Source organism: Battus philenor, unplaced genomic scaffold (genome assembly GCF_028537555.1).
Source record: "Battus philenor isolate CCGP_79_NKW_IND1 unplaced genomic scaffold, ilBatPhil1.0.hap1 SCAF_12, whole genome shotgun sequence".
Taxonomy (NCBI): Eukaryota; Metazoa; Arthropoda; class Insecta; order Lepidoptera; family Papilionidae; genus Battus; species Battus philenor.
In genome coordinates this window covers 14476815-14497112 of record NW_027181674.1, presented here as the reverse complement: position 1 = coordinate 14497112, position 20298 = coordinate 14476815, and the positions used below count along the sequence as shown (strand labels likewise).

At 34.7% G+C, this 20298-nt stretch overlaps 1 protein-coding gene across 1 annotated transcript in view; it reads right to left on the bottom strand.

Moving 5' to 3' along the window:
* Atet (ABC transporter expressed in trachea) overlaps positions 1 to 13904 on the bottom strand; it is a 60875-nt gene extending 46971 nt beyond the window's left edge. The window contains exon 1 of the mRNA XM_068776793.1: positions 13716 to 13904. The gene's annotated coding sequence lies outside the window, so the exon portion shown is untranslated. The remainder of the gene's footprint in view (positions 1 to 13715) is intronic.
* Between the last annotated feature and the right edge of the window lie 6394 nt (positions 13905 to 20298).

The following is a 20298-nucleotide window of genomic DNA, read 5'->3' as shown; positions in this document are numbered from 1 at the left end:
AAGCGATTATTAGTCATACAGATTCCTAACAAAGGAAACAAAGGAAGTATAGATCGACGATCAAACGCAGCGGGTTAATTCATCGAAGTGGGTCGAGTTCTTTTTAATTACTTATAAATAATTTCACTGGAAACTAAGATAAAGACTTACTTTTTTTCTTTATTTATATATATATATATATATATATATATATATATACATGTTTTGTGTGTGTGTGTGTGTGTGTGTGTGTGTGTGTGTGTGAGTGTGTGTGTGTCAAAGTTTTTTTTATTTAAGTATATTATGTCCAACTAAGTGGATAGACTACCTTGTAAAGATCGTGGGAAGACAGGCCACGCCAATGTCCAACAGTGGACGTCTTTCGCGTGAATTCAATGATAATTATGAAATTTATGCTACAATGAAAATGACTAGACTTTTTCATTCTCAAATTTCTTATCTATCTATATATCTATATGTATATATTAGAAAATATATTAAAAGTGGGTAGGCCCAAGTGGACCGACAGCGCAAGCTGGTCATCGTGACGATTTTTGGGGGAGTCCGTCGCCTTGCAGTGGACTGAAAAGAAGACATACACAAATGTATGTTTGTCTGTATGTCCTTTATATAATCATAAACTATGCATTTGATCATGTGATGATTTTCAGCAATATTGTTTAACATGAGCCCACGAAGGTTTCTAAGTAGGTATGATTATTTTCGACAGAGGGCGCCACCGTCACTATTTTTTCAAAATTAAAGGCGTAACAACAAGCACTGGGTACAGCCGGTTATGTTTGTTACATTTGCAATTATAAATCAAATTACTAGAAAGCAGGAAAACAGTTTTCAAAACATTTCCAGCCTTGTACACGTGCCTGATAACCCTCAAGGCTTTCAACTTGACAATCTTTCTACTGTAATTCGATGTTTGCGCTCGGAATAAATTAACTATATATACATACCTTATATATGTCCTCGCGACGCTCCAACTTATAGTCACAAGGAAGTAACCGACTATGGTTTTCAATTGTTTTCCCTTTGTTATTTGTTATTGACGTTTCAATATAACTAAATACAATATTTAATGGAATCAAGCGTTACCCTGCGGAAGTCCATTCTGAGTAAAGAAAAGGACCAATATTTAGCCACTTCCGCACATGCAGTGGTAGTCGTGCAACAAAGTGCACCGCCCGCCAGCCCTGATAAATGCGTATGCGGCAAACAATGCGAATCACACAACCGCCACCGCCAAATTACTCAACACGTGTTTCACCGCTCCACGGGGCATCTTCAGGAGTTATGTTACACCGATTAGTGCCAAACACAAACAGTGTTTCCCTTTCTTAACTTAATACAATGCCTTCAAAGTTATAATACGAGTAAACATGCTATATGTTCTCACTACTGGAACACAAATCTCGAGGTAGAGAACTTAAAATACTAAAGTACAGGTTCGAAACAAAATTAGTTTTCTAGTTCCTCCCGATTTGTGTACAGTCACAAAAAAAATTGTTTCAGCCCAAAGACGACCAGTGAAAGTCAAAAGCGTACAGGCAAAGAAATCTTTAGGGGAATATACCATATATATGTATGCTTGCCGGGTGAATTTTCGGTCACAATGTGGTGTAAGGGGTCTACGACACAAAAAAGTTTGGGGAACTCTGTTATATATTGATAGAGTACGGAGACTTGCGATTGTAGGTCGCGGGTTCAATTCGGAGAATACAATCTTATATGAAACAAACTTTGTACATTAATGACATAGCATTGACACAGCTCACAAAAAAGTTTCTAGAGGACAGGCAGAAGCATCCCCTGCTTACCAAATAACACACTGCGATCGTCAACCCGCCAACCAAGTGTAGCGATTATGTTATAAGTTAGATTAAGTAATATAAGTTTCCAAAGGACACAGCGATCGCCAAGCCGTCTTCCAAGCCTGTCAATTATGATATATCCCACATATATATATATATATTTGGGAGAAACTTATGCCTAGCAATGTGCATCTGTAAACTGAAGAGATGACGACGACATAAATATTAATGACTATAATAAAAAGTCGTTCGACGTGACTACATTCATTACCGGTTATGCCGATGTTGTCGAAGTCGTATAACTTTGACGCTGCTTGTAAAAAAAAAGGTACACAAATTGCGTAAAACCTTCTTGTCGGACTATTTGTACGCAAAAACTCACACAAAATATATTATATGAACCTAAATAAGTTTTTCTTTTAATTATATGTAGAAACGAAGACATTTAAAATATATAATATATATATATATACAAGATTTTACGTATGTTTAATTCAAATTATTTTATCTTTAAAAACCTTCTCCTTCAAACAAGAAAGCACATAATTTTTTTTAAGTTTAACACAACATACAGGATTGATTCGTTATATTAGGGGGACCGAAAAATAATGACGTTTCTATCGACAAATTTTACAGAAGAACTGATTAATTTTTACCGCTCTAGCATTGATTTATATACCAGACGGCAAAAGGCTGTTGATGTAAATATATTGTTGATTAGAAATAAAAACTTGTTAAAAATGTTGTAGTGTAAATTTAACTTAAGAAAGCGACATTACTTTCCAATACCCCTTATAGATAAAATGGTTTAACGGAGTTAAAATATAGGTCATTATCAATGTCAATATATAGTACACTCCGAATTTAAATGACTTCAGTAACAGCATTTTCAAAATTCGAACAACAATATTAAAATTACTTATACTAGTTTTTGCTGCCAGGTGTTATTGACGTATTGCATTCTAATAAAAACAATATATTAATGATACATATTTCAGAGCTTTACTTTGTACAGCATAATTGGAAATAGGTGTCAAAGTTTTGAAAGTCTTTTATGACCATTAAACCTTTTATATGTATAACCAATCATCCTGTATATTTTTTTTCCTTTAAAGGCGAAACATTTGACCTCTGTCCCGCCTGATGTTAAGCGATGAGGTCTACTATTGTCATAGACTCCTAAGTTATAATTGTCTGGGAACAATGACTCCAGTAGATTGTTCCACTCCTTGTCTGTTTGCACTATAAAAGCAAAACGCTTATCGCAGATGGAAGGTATTCCAACCGTGTACGGATATCGTGAATCCGTACGTCTTGTTGTCCGATGGAAGAAAGAAGATGGGAGAATTATTCGGTGTAATACCGCCGCAAATTATCGAAAATTAAATTAAATGCAATCAAATCGAAACGCGACCATTTGAATAAAATAATAAAATGATTTATTTAGTAGATAATAAACAGAACATTTTATTTAATGGAATCAGGCGCTACCTTGCGGAAGTCTATCCTAAGTAAGAAAAGGGCCAATATTTAGCCACTTCCGCACGTGCAGTGGTAGTCGTGCAACAAAGTGCACCGTCCGCAAACGCGTATGCGGCAAACAATGCGAATCACACAACCGCTACCGCCAAATTACTAAACACGTGTTTTACCCCTCCACGGGATTTCAGGAGTTATGTTACACCTTTTTGTTTTGTTGGCACTAATCGGTTTTCTTACTTAGAACATTTTATGTAACTTTTAACCTGATTGGTTAACTCGGTGTTTCCCAAAGTGCGAAGAAATATATGCTACATAGGGAGGCTGTATGCATTTCAAAGTCTAAGGTGGGTCATGGCACGTAAAAATTTGAAAATACTGCGTCAACGCAAACTAAAAAAAGTCGGCCAACAGAAAATTCAATCTTGATTTCAACAAAACTTTAAATAGAATCTATTCCAGATACGAACCGGGACAATATAAACAAGGTAACAGAGTAAAACAATGAATGTGGTAATTCTGAACTTAGATTTAAGATCTGTTATATAGTTGACCTGGATTTCTACTACGAGGTCATCGGGTCATAAAGACGTGTACACACAAACCGGTGTAGACATTTTTAAAGATTTTAAATTTAAGGTTTTTAAAATGAAATGTGTTTAATTATTCGATTTAATATATAGTGTACAACTATGATAATTTTTTTCGTCAAAATCTGAGTTGTTTTGGGCTCTATGATTGTATATATCTATTTGATGGAATCAGGCGTTACCTTGCGGAAGTCCATCCTAAGTAAAAAAAGGACCAATATTTAGGCACTTCAGATGTATTATGTATGTTGCTAATTGCTTTTATCGGTTGGTTTGCTATGCGGCGCAAATGAGCGGACTCGGACTGTGGTCCATGTTGTCGTCTCAAGCCGCAAGGACACATCGACAACACATCCCATCAAAGCTCTACTCGTGAAGAGTAACTGGTAACTGGTAGGCGTTCTACCAGCTTTAGTTTTTTAGTTTTTAAGTTTACGGACCCTTCCGCTCCGTGAACTCAGTTCAGATGGATCTATAAAAGCCTTAAGGCTAGCAACAACAACATCTATAGAGAAAATGCAAACGAGTGGCGTTATTTCTTTTCGAAAATTGCAAATTCCAGTGTCTATTGCTCCGTAAGAGAATGTAATCTGGCTTCACGTACTTTATAACAGGCGTCATTCATACCTATGTTAGTAAATATATTTTTTAATTTAATTTGTTACGTGTAGAGATACACATACAAAGACATACAGTACCCGGCGATATTTCACATCGACTTTTGGGAAGAAACAATCGGCTAATTGCGGCACGAAATACAACGAATGACAAAACGTCACATAGGTTAATGTGGGACAGAGATAGTGCTCTACGAAGCCGAAATTAAACGATAGTCTCTTTCCAAAAGTCGATGTGTAATATTTATCGCCAGGTACTGTAATTAAGTTTTATCATAATTTTAAAAAACATAACCTCTTGTTGCTAAACCTAATTATTGTCAAAAATGTTTATCACGTAAATATTTTTAAATATATCATACTCGTACACTGTATGATGTTGAAAGATTCGAACAATGAAACGGTCAATTTTTTCTTATTTTACACTAATCGATTCATCAGACGTCCTACCTTGGGTATGAATTGTTAATTCGAAATTTAAATCGAAAACAGATTATTTCAAAGCTTTGTGATGCCAAACATTTTAAGTTATATTCTCGTATATATTTTCCATACCTGGATACGAAGTTCTTAATCAGGGTGTGTTGCCGGTGATAACTTCCAATCTTTATAAGAAGGCTCAAGTTTCAAGAGAAGATAATGAAGGTATGCTCGGAGTTTTATTGCGTAATCAACAAACCAAGGTCAACCAGCTCAAGGGATTGCATGTCTGAAATCGCAGTGGACAGGACATATCTCTCGTGCAAGCGCTGGCCGTTGGAACCGAAAGGTTCTCCACGACTGATCATGATCATGAGACAGGTCTGACAACGAGCAGGTAGACGCGGCGTGGGGAGCCCCCCCCCCCATATCAAATGGTCAGACGACATAGTAACGATCGCGAAAAATCGCTGGACGCTGGCTGAGGACCAATCATCGTGACGCCTAGCAGCGGGTGTCCATCAGCTGAAAAAAAGAAGGCGTTCTTCCAAAAGAGAAACGGGCGATGTACTATTCGCCAAGCGAATAACATGGGTTTTCCGGATTGATCCCGCAAACACTCAACGGCTGCCTTTCATTGACATTGCAAATGCAGGCCGCATTGGAAATTGTATTATTTTCCATAAATAAAATCGTTAAATTCGTCCCCGACGTATAGTAATGTTTATATATAGTTTTACTTGGTGGAAAGTTTTCCAAATTGAAATACCTTCCAATGAAGACAAGATCGTTAGCAATGATAGCTTAGCGGTAAAGGAATGATACTCACGATCGAAAATGTTAAATGAAAAGAGAATGAAAGAATGGTAAAACAGAGCAAAAGGGAAAGAAAGCAGAATTGTGGTATAAAAGAACGGAATGAAAGATTACGTGAAGAATGAAAGAGAAGAGAATTAAAATAAAATAATTAAGTGAATAAATTAAATGCTAATAAAGTCTCTATCCCACCATAATAAGGGGTACGAGAGGCCCCCAATAGCGGGGGTCATGAAAAAAAAAGATACGATCGTAGGTCGCGGTTCAATTCCCGGGATATAATCTTATAATTCGCATTTTGTGTATTACTCGTAATTATTTAGAACTTCCACTGCTCGTAAATAAGTTTCCAGAGGATGGACAGCGGCTCTGTATTCGGGATGGTGGATCCGTTGTTAGCCTTGTGGGGCATTTACAACTTCGTCGATTACAGCGCTCGAGCTAATAAAATTTTTCCTAAGCTATACTATTCGCCGCCTCTCGGCGCGTCGATGCGCGAGGGACTTGGCGTGTTGCTGCTTTTCTCCTTTGATGGTGGAGTCGGCGTCGGTGTCTTGTTGAGTGTTGATCTTTTGGCTTCTGCCTTCTGGCAGTTGCTATTCGGTGCGCCTTCTTGCTTGGGCGTGTCCTGTCACTTTTTTTTTATGACCCCCGCTATTCAGGGCCTCTCGTACCCCTTTTTATGGTGGAACAGGGACTTTATTTGCAATTTATTTTTTTCACATAGTTTTTTATTTTCTTTCTCTTCTTTCGTACTTTATTGTCTCTTTCGGTCTATTATCTATCTTTCATGCTACAGTTCTTCTATCTTTCTCTTTTGCTCTGTTCAATCTTTCATTCTTTCCCCTTTTGTTATTACATTTTTCATTTTACATTTTTTTTTATTGTACATTTTTATTTTACATTATTATTACTTATCCTATAATTATTCTCTATCACAGTTTTATGTATCACTTTGGTTCTATTTTATCCTTTTTTTTAATCTATTTTCTATTTATTTATTGTGTTTGCGTTTTGTTCCTTTCAATGGCACATTTTGCAATTGTTTTGCAGAGGGCTATGAATGAGTTTTTATCTATTCCGCTTATCAGGGAGGCTATTGACTCCTCCCTGAAACCTGTCACTTTGTGTGTGACCTTCTTTATGGACCCCCCTTGGTCTTTTTGAGGGGCGTCTTTTGATACCTTTCGGGGTCGATGCATCCTCGTCCGGTTTTGCGTTGCTTGGTCTATGCTTTACTGTTGTTGAGCTGTGTTCTGGTTCGTAATTGGCCGCTTGGGCCACCAGATGATTCGGGTGGTGTACGGCGTCTTGGAAGTATATCCTTGACGCCTCTTCGAAGAATTCCTTGATGGTTGAGAGGTTTAAGTCATTGTGGATGTCGACGTTGCTCTAGTAGAGGTTGCTCTGCTTCTCTGCTCCGGTTGCTTTACGGGCAATACGTGGCGGTTTTGATATATTTTCCGTAGACATTTTCGAGGGAGGTCTTTAGGCTGAAAGGACGACGGGGAAGAACTGACAGATGACCTTATTAATGTCATTGAAAGACTAAATGCAGGGTGTTCTCAATCTGTCTTATTGGAAATCAATGGGAGATGTCTTATGCCTAGCATTGACTGTACTACTGCTAAAATGGCGATGACTGGGAATACATTAAAATATATATTGAACTCTTATACATGATAGTCTAATACTGTCATAAGAACATCAATCAATATTAAATGGAATCAGGCGTTACCTCGCGGAAGTCCATCCTAAGTAAGAAAAGGACCAATATAGTCGTTCTCTCTCCTCTTGTACTCTGTATCTGGCACTAATCGGTGTAACATAACTCCTGAAGATGCCCCGTGGAGGGGTGAAACACGTGTTGGGTAATTTAGCGGTGGCGGTTGTGTGATTCGCATTGTTTACCGCATACGCATTTATCAGCGGGCTGGCGGGCGGTGTACTTTGTTGCACGACTACCACTGCATGTGCGAAAGTGGCTAAATATTGGTCCTTTTCTTACTTAACATCAATCAACATATGCTATAGTTAGAATTGAAAACATATACCTCTTTCATTTGCGTTCACTATTCGCGGATTAAAATAATGCGACCCAATTCTCATATCAGCGTCTAAAACTGTCTTTATTCGCGGACCTGATAAGTACATACATAATAATAAATGGATTCCGTAGGTATCCAACACAATATCCTTTGTAAATGCCTTCAAATGGACTAATGAAAACAGCTTTTACTGTAGTTAATTAATCCTGTATATATGTTAGAAAAAAAAACTATGTTATATGTCGCAATTAATAACATATAAAAAAACAAACCGGATGACTAACCCTGACATACATTCGTATGTTTACAATTACGAAATCTACATATTGATTCTAGAATTATTTTTTTAATCAGTTTCTACAGTGAACTACACTTGTAATAGATAAATATTAATGATCGTTTAGCTATGTATAGTTTATAATATATTTATATATATCACGAAGAAAAATATAAAAAGCCTGGAAAGAAAAAAGAGCGGTATATCGGAAGTCTTGTTCGATTCCTAATTTTTTTTTATTTTAATGGTATTCTACTCTTCAATTCCCCACAGAAATAATGTAGCTTATTGGCTCATAAGTAATGTAGACTTAACTTGTTTTACTACAAGACTATGTTAAGAATTTATCCGTTAACTTGGCTTATTATCTCTATTAACACTTAGCCTATATCTGCCTAGGCAACCCTTCTGCTTTAAGATAGATATGTCTGGAAACGACACAGGCTATTTTTTCGAATATCACTTAAAATACAGCTCAAAATACTTTGCATTTTAATGTGGATATACTACAGATTAAAGACGACAACTTTGCGTTAAAAAATCCAAGAATTTGTTTCCGAACGAAAAATAGTGTATCCAACACATCGCTCGACGTAGGGCGTGTGCCTGGCAAACATTTGGCATACGAGAGGTTAAGGGGAAGTCAATTTTTTATTACTCTTTTAATTCACTTTATTTTTGTGTTCTCTATTACTTTTTTTTTACTACACTGCGTCAGAAAAAAAATATTTTGACATTACGAAACATGTCATATAAATTTATATAACTAAAATATATCCTGTAATATATATATATTCATTCATTTTATAATTTACAGTGATCACTTCTGTAGGTTATTAGAATGCTAGAAAAGTCCAATTTGTAAGAAACTATCCAGATTGAGCTCCCTTTACAACGGCTTCTTCTTTTCAGCTGATAGACGCTCGCTGCAAAACATATGCCTCCCTCAAAGATCTCCAGGATGACTGGTCCTGCGGTGCCGATATCTAGTGACTTCCCACGATCTTAACCGTGTCCTCGATCCAGCTAATGGGACGCACACCCACGCTGCATCAAACCTTTCAGCACCAGATAGTTTTACTTCAAGATACATACCATACTCATAATTAGATTTAAGGAAAGTAAGGAATTTCCCTTTATCATCATGTCAGTTGGTAGACAGGATGCAAGGCATAGATATCACATCCAGAGACTTCTTTCAAGCTTTACTATGTCCTCGATCTACGAGCAATGTGCCCCACCAGCTGCAACTTCATACGAGCAATTCTTCGAGCTACGTCGGTGATCTTGATTCTTCAGCGGATATCCTCATTATCGATTCTATCTCGCAGCGAAACTCCGGGCATAGCCCTCCTCAGTGATCTGTGGATGACCTTGAGCCTGCTTATAAGGTTGACTTCATCTCGGATCCGTATGTCATCACCGCACACTTGTGTACAACACTGTAAATGTTTCAAGTGATGATACGAATAGTTTAAAGTTGTCCTGGATATTTCGTGAAAACCATGGTCACAGTACTGATACGAGATATAATACTTATCAATTAACAAATATTATAATGAGCAACACTGTGTTCTTTGACGTTTATAATTATAACCGGTTTTTGTACAAACATTTGTGCGCGTCTTTGGAACCTCATTGTCTGCTGTACGTAATTACGATTAAATAATTGCGTTAATGACTTCCTTAGGAGATTTTTACTAACATACCCCAGTTTTTTATGTCCATGTTTTTGGTAGACCTCTCTTTCCCACTACAAGTGGAGTAGGGACTTACTTAAAAAAAAATTATTTTACTTTCTTCTTTCATACTCCTATTCTTCTAGCATTCCATCTAAACACCACCTTTCATCCCTCACCTTCATTCCTAAGGTATCACAGTTTTCATTTTATTAATCACACGACTTATTTTAAAGTTTAATTTATTTCTCTTATAGCATTTCAATTATTCGTTATGTATTTAATTAATAACATATTCTATACATACAAAACACTCAAGCCTGTTTTTTGCGGTACTTTTTGGTGCTATATATGAAAATCAAACTCGTATATATTTCACTAAATCTATCAGACTACCAAGACATATACAAGTTTACTACATCTAGAAGTAAGGTAATTGATTGAATCAGTTTACTACAAGAAGTTGTAACCCAAACGGAGGACTGACTTTCAATTGGAGGTCGTCGGCTCGATTTCCGGGATACAATCTTAAATAATTCACAATTTGTGCATTAATTATATAGGATTGCCACTGTTCCTAAGCAAGTTTACAGACCGACAGCAGCTTCTTAAACGTACCACACTGCAATCGCCAATCCACCTTCCAAGCGTGGTAATATCATATAATAATAACATAGCTTCTTTATTTCAAACAAATTTTTGACATAGTTCATATGTTTTAACACGAATTATAATTAAATATACACTCTGTGTTTAGCACTAATCGGTGTAACATGACTCCTGAAGATGCCCCGTGGATGAAACACGTGTTGAGTAATTTGGCGGTGGCGGTTGTGTGATTCGCATTGTTTGCCGCATACGCATTTATTAGCGGGCTGGCGGGAGATGCACTTTGTTGCACGACTACCACTGCATGTGCGGTAGTGGCTAAATATTGGTCCTTTTCTTAATTAAATATAATTACATATATTTATTTTGGTCTTTATTTACGTATATGTGTAGAAGCCTCCTACAACCTGTGCCAAGCCTCTCTGTCCTGGACCTTTTTCATTCAGTGGAGACCAACCAGTGCAGACACATCGTCCGATCGACAGTATATTCCCTTTATATATCTTATGGAGAAGCTTATACCTTGCAGTGAACTTTTGTAATTTGCTACAAGAAATGTTTCAAGTTTAAGTTTTAGCAATGACAAGTTATTTCGTATACTTTTCGATAACTTTGTACTGTGAATTTTTATGCCGTCCCTACGTATCGCACAAAAACAGATTTGAGTGTACATTATCAAGTATGGTTTTTTGTCTTTATTATTAGGATCTATAATGTTTTCCACATACATTAGCATCCTATATTTTTTGTTCGCGTTTTTGCATGTTATAGTGTTTTCTAAGGCTATATATATATATATATATATATATATATATATATATATATATATATATACACCTATCCCCCGATTTACACAGGACTCGTTTTACACGTTTTCGCTTTTACAGGATTTTCCAAAAAAGTTTTTTTTTGTTTTAATAACCGATTTTATTACCATCTCTCATAATGTAAATATTTCTGCTTCAAATCGAATCGGCACAAATAACTTCGAGTGATGAAACTGAATTCGAACCTTCGATTCCGAAAAAAAGAATGAGTGTAATTTCTTTTTTGTTCTTTCGTTTAATGTATTGCAATTAAACTAAACAAAAAAACAGTTTTTCCGTAATATATTAAATATTTTAATTTGTCAATGCATTTTATTTTTATTTCTGTGTACACCTAAAATTATTGAAAAGAATCACAACTGTTAAACAGCAAAATTATGCATTTTATGCAAGCTTTTCGATTTACACGGTTTTGACTTGAAAATGTTTAATTTTCGATTTACACGTTTTTCTCAGGAACGTATCTACCGTGTAAATCGGGGGATAGGTGTATATATATATTAACGACGTCCTAACAATGTCCCGTTATTAAAATTACGTTACGTGCGACTTTCTAGTCCCTACTTTGGCATCCTCAGGTTGTACGCCAGTGTCTGTGTGGCGGTTGCCGTATTCGCCACATCGATGAACCTTGCAATCGTATCTTGAGTCTCGTCGATGCAATACACGCACGAGTTCATGTGACGTGATATTGCTACCACCGCATGATGGACACTATTATACAGCCCAAGGGTGTTTGTTGTTCGACATACAACGATGACCGTCTCATTCTTTAGCCCCTGAGCCTCGTGGATGGTAAGCGTCCTTGAACATGTCTCTGTACCGTAGCCTTGGCTAATGAGAACTTGTTTATACGCATGGGTGTGAGTTAGGTACAGGTTTTTTCTCTATTTCGATATATCCAGAGTAAAGACGCCTATTTAGAGAAACCACCATCTCCTTGGACGAATATATTCCATAATATTAAAAATGTAATAACAGCCTTTTTAGTTACTTGACTCTGAATATTATATGATTTCTATTGTTACAAAAGACATAACTTATAAGCAGCAATGATAAACGCTTTTATAGTGATAGTCCTAGTCAAGATGTCTAGGTCTCTAAAAGTCTCTTGCATACAATGATTCCTAGGACAAACTCGCCTAAGCTACAACTTAGAGGTCATCCAAACATACAACACATAATTTAAGTCTGAGGCACTCGAAGGAAAAGAAGACACTGTATAGACGTTCATTATAAAGTAGTTCCAATGGGCAAACATCATTTGCAAAAAAAAAAAAAAACTGAATTGGAAATTTAAAAAAAATCTAACTTTAAATATCGAACACAAAAAGACGCTAAACACTTGTGCATAAACGTTCCATTTTCGAATTTCCGATTTTAAACTCAAATCTAACCTGAAATCTTTATAAAAAGGATCACATTTGAAATTTTATATAATAATGCACATAGCATATTAACAACCGCGGCCCACCATATAATATTAAAGACACATGGTAGAATTATGTGTGAATTTTCGTATAAAAACATTCAGTAGTTAAAATTAAATATTCATAAAGCGCCTATATACATATATAACAAAAATGTCTAAGATGTATATGTATATATCTAACGTATTTTTATTACACAATTATGTTTATATAATAAAAAATTGTTCTTACGTATTACTTTTTATAATCACAATTATGTTTTTGTTTAAATTTAACAAGATGTTTTTCTTGGCGTTTTTTTAGCGCACCCGTTGTTTAAATAAAATAAAAAATGTGAATTGTTTAGTTTTCTCGACAAAGCCATCAGGTTTTACGAAGTGTATTGAATGTAGCAAATCACTTGCCACGTATATATGTGTTTACCTGTATTCATTGTCGTCTTTAGTGTTATAACGATGTATGAATCTATACTTCCTAACAGAAACTGGTATCAAAACATTTATATCACTTTTTCTTTCAATAACCAATCCTTTTTAATTAAATTTCCTATGTATATATAGATATCTATGCATAGATATGGTTTTGTAAGTTGCCGCAAAATTATTAAAAAAAAATCAATACCAAATACAGCTTTCAAAGATATAATGCTACATATATGTAATGGTAACACAAAGTAATAAAAACTGATCCATAAATTATACAACAATGTCTATATCTTTCTAAACACATTCTTTACGAAATATGCAACAGAAATATCTGTTTTTTGGAAGAAAATTTTATTTGATGTTAATGAATTTAATCAACCCTAATCCAAAGCGTAATAATTAAAGTCTATATTTACAATTATAACCTCTAATAAAATATATTTAACAAATTTATACAATCCACTTTTTTATCAGAAGTATTTACATATTTTATGATCATATATATTTAACTACGCTCGACTAAGAACTAAGAAGTATATGTGTAAACACTAAGGAGATTGTAAATATCTTGAATCAAATATTGTTAACGATTTAGTACCGAATTAAAAAGCAGAATGTAAACAGTTATATTTTTAACAGGTACGTATAGCAAATAAATAAAACGGAGTACGAAGATATTCTTTCTTTTTTAGTTACCTGATTATTCGAGTATAAATCCAGTGGGACAGCAACAACTGATTCACAACATGCACTATACAAAACTAATTAGGCGACGTATTAAAATTGGTACACTGGAAGCTATGTTGGTTTTATTGTTACTCGCGAGGCGACGAAATGTCCTCCACCCGTCACGTCTCATGTGCCACTGAATCAGAGACAACGAACTTGCTGGTCTGTATAGTTTGTGTGCATACGTACGGCACGAACAAAGGCGACGACGCCCGAAGTCGCACAGCTGTTTCAATGTTTGTGAACCCGAGACGCGAATCGATTCCAGCTCCATCTGATGTAATGTCTCGTTTTGCTAAAACGATAATTCCATCAATCCTACATAACTCTTTATTTAAACAATTCAAAAAAAAAAACATAATGCTATATAAGCATATTCTGTAATAATTGTTCCGTGATATTTTTTATTACCGAAACTAATCGTGAGCTGTGAACATAATTGGTTTACGGCTCATAAATATGATTTAACGTCTTCACTCGTCTTAATTGTTCTAAAACATCTTCAAATCGTTTATAAATCTAGTTATTTAAATCATTTGTACATATTTATAGAACCCACTCGGGATTAAAAAATGAATTAAAAATTATTTATAGATATAATTGTTTCTTCTTTACTTAGCAGAAAAACGGTAACCACCAGAGATTCGTTTTTTATTTATAATAGCTTCTGTTATTATGTATGTACGATAATAGAAAACCTTGTAAAATGCAAAACAGTAACCATAGTTTTTGCGAATCTATTGATTCAATAAATTTAAAATCTGTTAGCTGTTGTTATGCTATATAGCGAGTTATTTAATAATATATATTTTAAAAAGTAATATTATATATTGAACGTCTCAATTCCGCAGCATATTTTACAATAATGAATTTAAAATAAAAACGATTTTAAAAATAAATTACTTTTTGTAAACATTTTATAAGAAAGTCTTTTTGATAAACAAATGGTAAGGTATTAGTCTAGTTGCGATTACAAGTCAACGCGTAAAGATGGCGGCCTATGATCTCAATTATGAAAACAGTTTTTAGTTTAATAATCGTCCTACTCTATATTTTATAAACTAGATATAAATTTGTTTTAAATTCAAATAAAAACATAACATTCGAAACGATACTGTTTTCGTTTTCCATGCAAACAATACGTAGTATCATCTTGATACTAGAACCAATTGATAAACTGCGTCAGTGCATTTCGAGTACGAATGTACTGGCGGTGAGTGGGAGAGTGATATATTCGCGTGCCGCTCTAACATCGATTCGGTTTATCTTGGCGTCCCGCTTTAGCTCAATGTGCTCTCTTTTTGGCGCGCACTGCGGTGCGGTTGTACGAGCTAGGGTCTTGTGTTCCCATTTTGTACAAGTGTTCTGTAGGAAATTAAAAATGTCTTTCATCAAGAAAACACACGGCTATTTTAGCTTTCATAAATGTTATACTTGAATAATTATGAACTTAAAATGTTTATGTTCCTTATCAAACAAATATATGCTTTGATTTAAACGGTACAAAATTTACATTTAAAACGGAAATATTCTTCTGTTTAGCGATCAAAGTTCATAATTAATTGAGTCATATTGTAGTGTATACGACAATAATATTAATAAACTATTCACAACAATGAAGTCGTCTAAGTATTTGTTTTTGGTGAAAAAATAAACGAATTTATTTTAATTTACTATACTAGTGTGTACTAGAGTGTCTTATTTAATATTTTTGTTAATTTAGATTAGAAATAATGGCAGCGGGCAGTCCACAAAGACTAGACTAATGACCGTTGGAGCCTTAAAATTAAAGAATGAAAATCACGGTCCGGCAAGTGTAGTAAGAGGCAGTTCGCTTCCAATAATTTCTAATAGAAATATAGATAAAGGCCTATGCCCTGTAGACGAAAGATCGTCAGTCCATCTCGAGGATGGACATCTTGTGCTACCGGTACGTTGTCTCAAGTCCAGAACTTTCAAACCTTAGCGAACATCTGTTTAACGTATTGTAGCGTCCACACTGCCATTTCAACCGGCCAATCCGCTGGTCATTGTCGATTACTTTTGTTCCACTATGATTCACCTCATATATAAAACAAAATTTTATTATAAATATCTCTGTAAGTTAGATATTACGTATGTCTTATAAAATTTCCTATATCGCATGTTATAAAAATATAATCATAATATACTAAGATGACAAATATAAATTATTATCGAGCTATTCACTGATAATTGTATTAGAAAAAGGAAAAAAATTTTTGGCAATTTATCATTATCATGTAACAATTTATTAAAAATGATATAAATGATATTCTTTAATACTTAAAATAGATAAGATGTCGCTAATAATGTCATAATGTAAATGTGTCATAATTTTTACAAATGGCGCCAAATATCACTCTCCTTCGATATTAATGATGTTTATACGTATATATATATATATATATATATATATATATATATATATATACATATATATATATATATGTGTGTGTGTGTGTGTGTGTGTATATATATGGCAAATTTACATTATAACATTACTTTTGCACCACCTTATACTATTTTGGTTATTTTTAGACGCGAACACAACTGAATGTATTGAACCCACAATATCAAACGTGAAGAGACAGAAGTTTAAATTAAATGTCAATAAATAAACTAGCAAGTTTACTGACTCTCTCTCTCTTTTAATAAATATTTTGTTTTTGATTTTTGATACGTTACATCAAAAATACCAGAAGAATCCAATACAATAGGAAGTAGAATCAATGTCATCCTGCAATTAAAATTATATTCTAAATGGAACACACAACCAACACTCTTTTGTTTTTTTTTTTCTTATATTTATTTTCCCATTTGTCTTGCATTTTGAATTTAGAACAATTAATACGCAATTTTTATTGTCTTAAATATCATTTATACTTTATTAGAATATATTGCCCTATCAATTGTCTCCGACTTTCCAAAGTTTATTATTACCGGAAAGAAAACACTTCATCACCTCGAACTATTGGGTGTTATGATAACATCAAATTTTAGCTTTGGGTCATTTATGTAGTTCAAAGCTAAATTAGCTGCCAAAAAGCTGGGTACTCTGGGAAGGTTAGGTTAGATTATTTTATAGACATTATTTTATACCAAGTCAGCTGATAAGTTTGTGTGTAGCACAAGTCCCGACATGCATAGCATACTGTAGCCATCTGTGTGATGGATCGAAGTACCAGCTCGAAGCTCTGGACTATGGAGACGAGCCAAGAGATTGGTAACGATGTTTTGGTAAGAACGTGTTCAAAACTTGCAGCATCGGCGAAAAAGTTGCCAGTTTATATTCTGTAGACTGCATTTTGTATTTTACGAAATTACAGTAATTAATTTACGACGTCCGTACACGGTTGAAATTCCTTCCACCCGCACTAAGCGTTTCGCTTTCGCTGAAGTATGAAAGTAGAGAATGAAAATAAAAAATAATTATGTGAATAAATAAAATTGCCCATAAAGTCCCTGTCCCACCAAAGATAGGGGTACGAGAGGCCCACAATAGCGGAGGCCATAAAATAAAAGCGTTTCGCTAATACTTTTATAATCAAAAACCTACCGGCTTCATTGTTTCCAGACAATTATAACTTAGGAGTTTTTTTAAAAAAAGAATGTTGTTTTAATAAACTTTTTAAATTTATTAACAAAAGTCACGAATATACGGAGTCCAGAGTAAGATACATATAACAAGGTCGTTTATTTCAAGTATCAACCTTGTAAATATCGATATGTTTCTTTTATATTACTTATTTATTACTACAATTAAAATATTTTAACACGTTGATATTAATAAATATAATTAGGCTTTAAAAATGTTAATAATTGTACATTATACTTTATAAAATATCATGAAGGCTATGTGTCTGTGGGCAAATGTCCGCCGACATCAATATAGGGAATCGAGTTTGATAGTAAACACTTCCCATCAGGAAAGCGTTCCGTCTGTCTGTCGACGTGACCAAACGTCCTCCACGCATACGACTGTTGATATTAAAAAATAAACACACCATTGTTTCTGGCCAGTATTTCGTATTCGATTCGTAAACATCGATTTTCCTTCGTGACATTAACATCGATCTCTCGGATGTTTGTTATGATTTCTGATGCAATCGGTATAAAATCATCTCGCGATTGCTTTATCATTTATCTTTAATGATTTATTTGCACTCAATATTATTTATACAGATAGCTTTTGTGCGTCATGAGAATAAATGGCGTATGAGTCTAACTCGGCAAAAGCTATAATCAAATATATGACAGTAATGACATCCTTCTACTTAATACCACGAGAATTCCACACGTGCCGTGCTATAAGAGCCTGTAGTAAACTTTATCAGGTTTTTTCATCATTTTTACCAATATTATTGCTGTTAGAGCAATCCTTTAATTACTTTTACAGGTAATATTGCTATTAGAGCAATCCTTCAAGGTATCATCGTCTTCCTTTCAGCTAATAGACGTTCATTGTAAGGTATACACATCTCCCAATTAAATCTATAGGAGCATATACCATAATTGACACTTGCCAGGCTGTTTTGCGATCCAGATGTATTATTAAGGTACGTAGTGAACGCTGCGAGTGGTAGCAATTATAAATAATTAATGCACAAAGTGTGATTTATACAAGATTGGATATCGGGAATCGAACCTATGATCGCCAGTCCACTACCGCTGGTCTACCACGGCTCAATAGTCTCTTGTAGTAGAATAGAAGTACTAAGACTGAAATAAAAAGATGTTGCATACTTTTGAAGACACGTTCAAAGATATTAATTGTAAACAATTAATTATAATTAAGGTCTTGATCGGGAGCTCGAACAATTACGATTCCCTATATTTTACGGTACGTATTCCAGTATGAACAAAACACTTGAACATTCAACCAAATATCCAACGTAATGGAATGTTTGAATCAAATTCAATCATGTCCAAACTATTATAGATATTGTAAATAATAATCTAAGACAATCGTCGACAAATTTTCATTTCAATTAGCGCGTCATTCTTCATCGCAAGTTGACATCATAATAGTGTGACGTCATCGGAAAATTCTGTAATTCGAATCGTTATTCCAATAATTTGTCTATAAGAAACCGATCGTTTTGACCTTTGGCTCCTTCGTTGTTCCCTACTGCAAGGTATTGGCCTCCCCCATTGATATCTGTGGGAATAGATACCATAATCGCCACACTTGGGAGTAGGATTGTCGATCGCATATTACGCAATTTCAAATTCGTTCTTTAATCACACTTGAAATTGATGTTTTTAGAATTTAAATACTTCATTTTGAAAGTAGTCTTTTTAGACTATATACGCCTATTGAAAGGTATATGCCTTACCCAAGGAGAATCTTTTGTATACGTATGGAGAAGTAACAACGTCTTGATCGATCCCAAAGCTTCCAGCAGTTCAAGTAGCGACCGAGTTTGTTCTCTCCATATATCATTATTTCGCCGTTTAAGCCTTTAAACACCTACTGCAAGGCCTAGGCCTCCCCCATTGATATATGAGAAGATATACCATAATCACCACGCTTGGGAGTCGGATTGGCCATCGCATAGTATTATAATACACAGAGGACGTTGCTGCCCAACCTCTAGGAACTTATTTGTGAGCTGTGTCAATCCTTTATTGCCTCCCGGGAATCAAACCCCGAAACACTGCACGACAGCTCTTTCGAACATATAAATGCATTTGAAGTGACAGCTATAAATGAAATTAAAGACATCCGTCCATTCATAATGTATTTTAGTTATTTTCACAGCATTATGGTTTACGTGTCGCATTTATGGGGAAATTTTCCTGATGTCAATGTAATTTTATGATACAAAAGAGAGATGATGGTGCAGTCTACTGTATAAGGGCATAGTTCAGATGTTTTGTGAAGAAAATCTATTAAAATACATGAAAATATTGTCTATGTTAAAAAGTTGATTGCGAGTTCTAATAACGTCGAAATGGCGGCATAGACAATAATCGCTAGTCGAATACAAGAACATCAGAAACCGCGCTGTGTTACGGTAGTTTTTTAAAAAATTTAGACTATTTTTCCGACGTACATATTTCAATATTATGTACCATTGTACATAATATTGAAATATGTACGTGATAATATATATAAAACAGAGATAGTCTTGAAGTTATTCGAAAGCGCGTCTGAAAACCCGGTGACCTAGAAGCTTAGCTTCGACTTCGAAACTTAAAATAAATACTGGAACTCATTTCACTTTTGCTTGGCTTTTAAACAGGTCAGATGTAACTAGTATATTTTTTGACATAAAGGCTTACCGGGCCACATTGGAAAGTTCAAAGCTCACACAAGCGATTTAGAGCGCAATTCAAAGGATTTATGAGATCGAATCAGGGTTAGTTTCGTAGTCGAACGAAAGCAACTAACATATTCAAGTGATATCATCGCCTCGCTGATGGATAGCCAAGACGCCGGACATTCCAAGAGTACCTCAGGACTATTATAGAAGTATAAAGATATAAATAAATAGATTTAGTATATTAGAAGTAAAAAAAAAACATG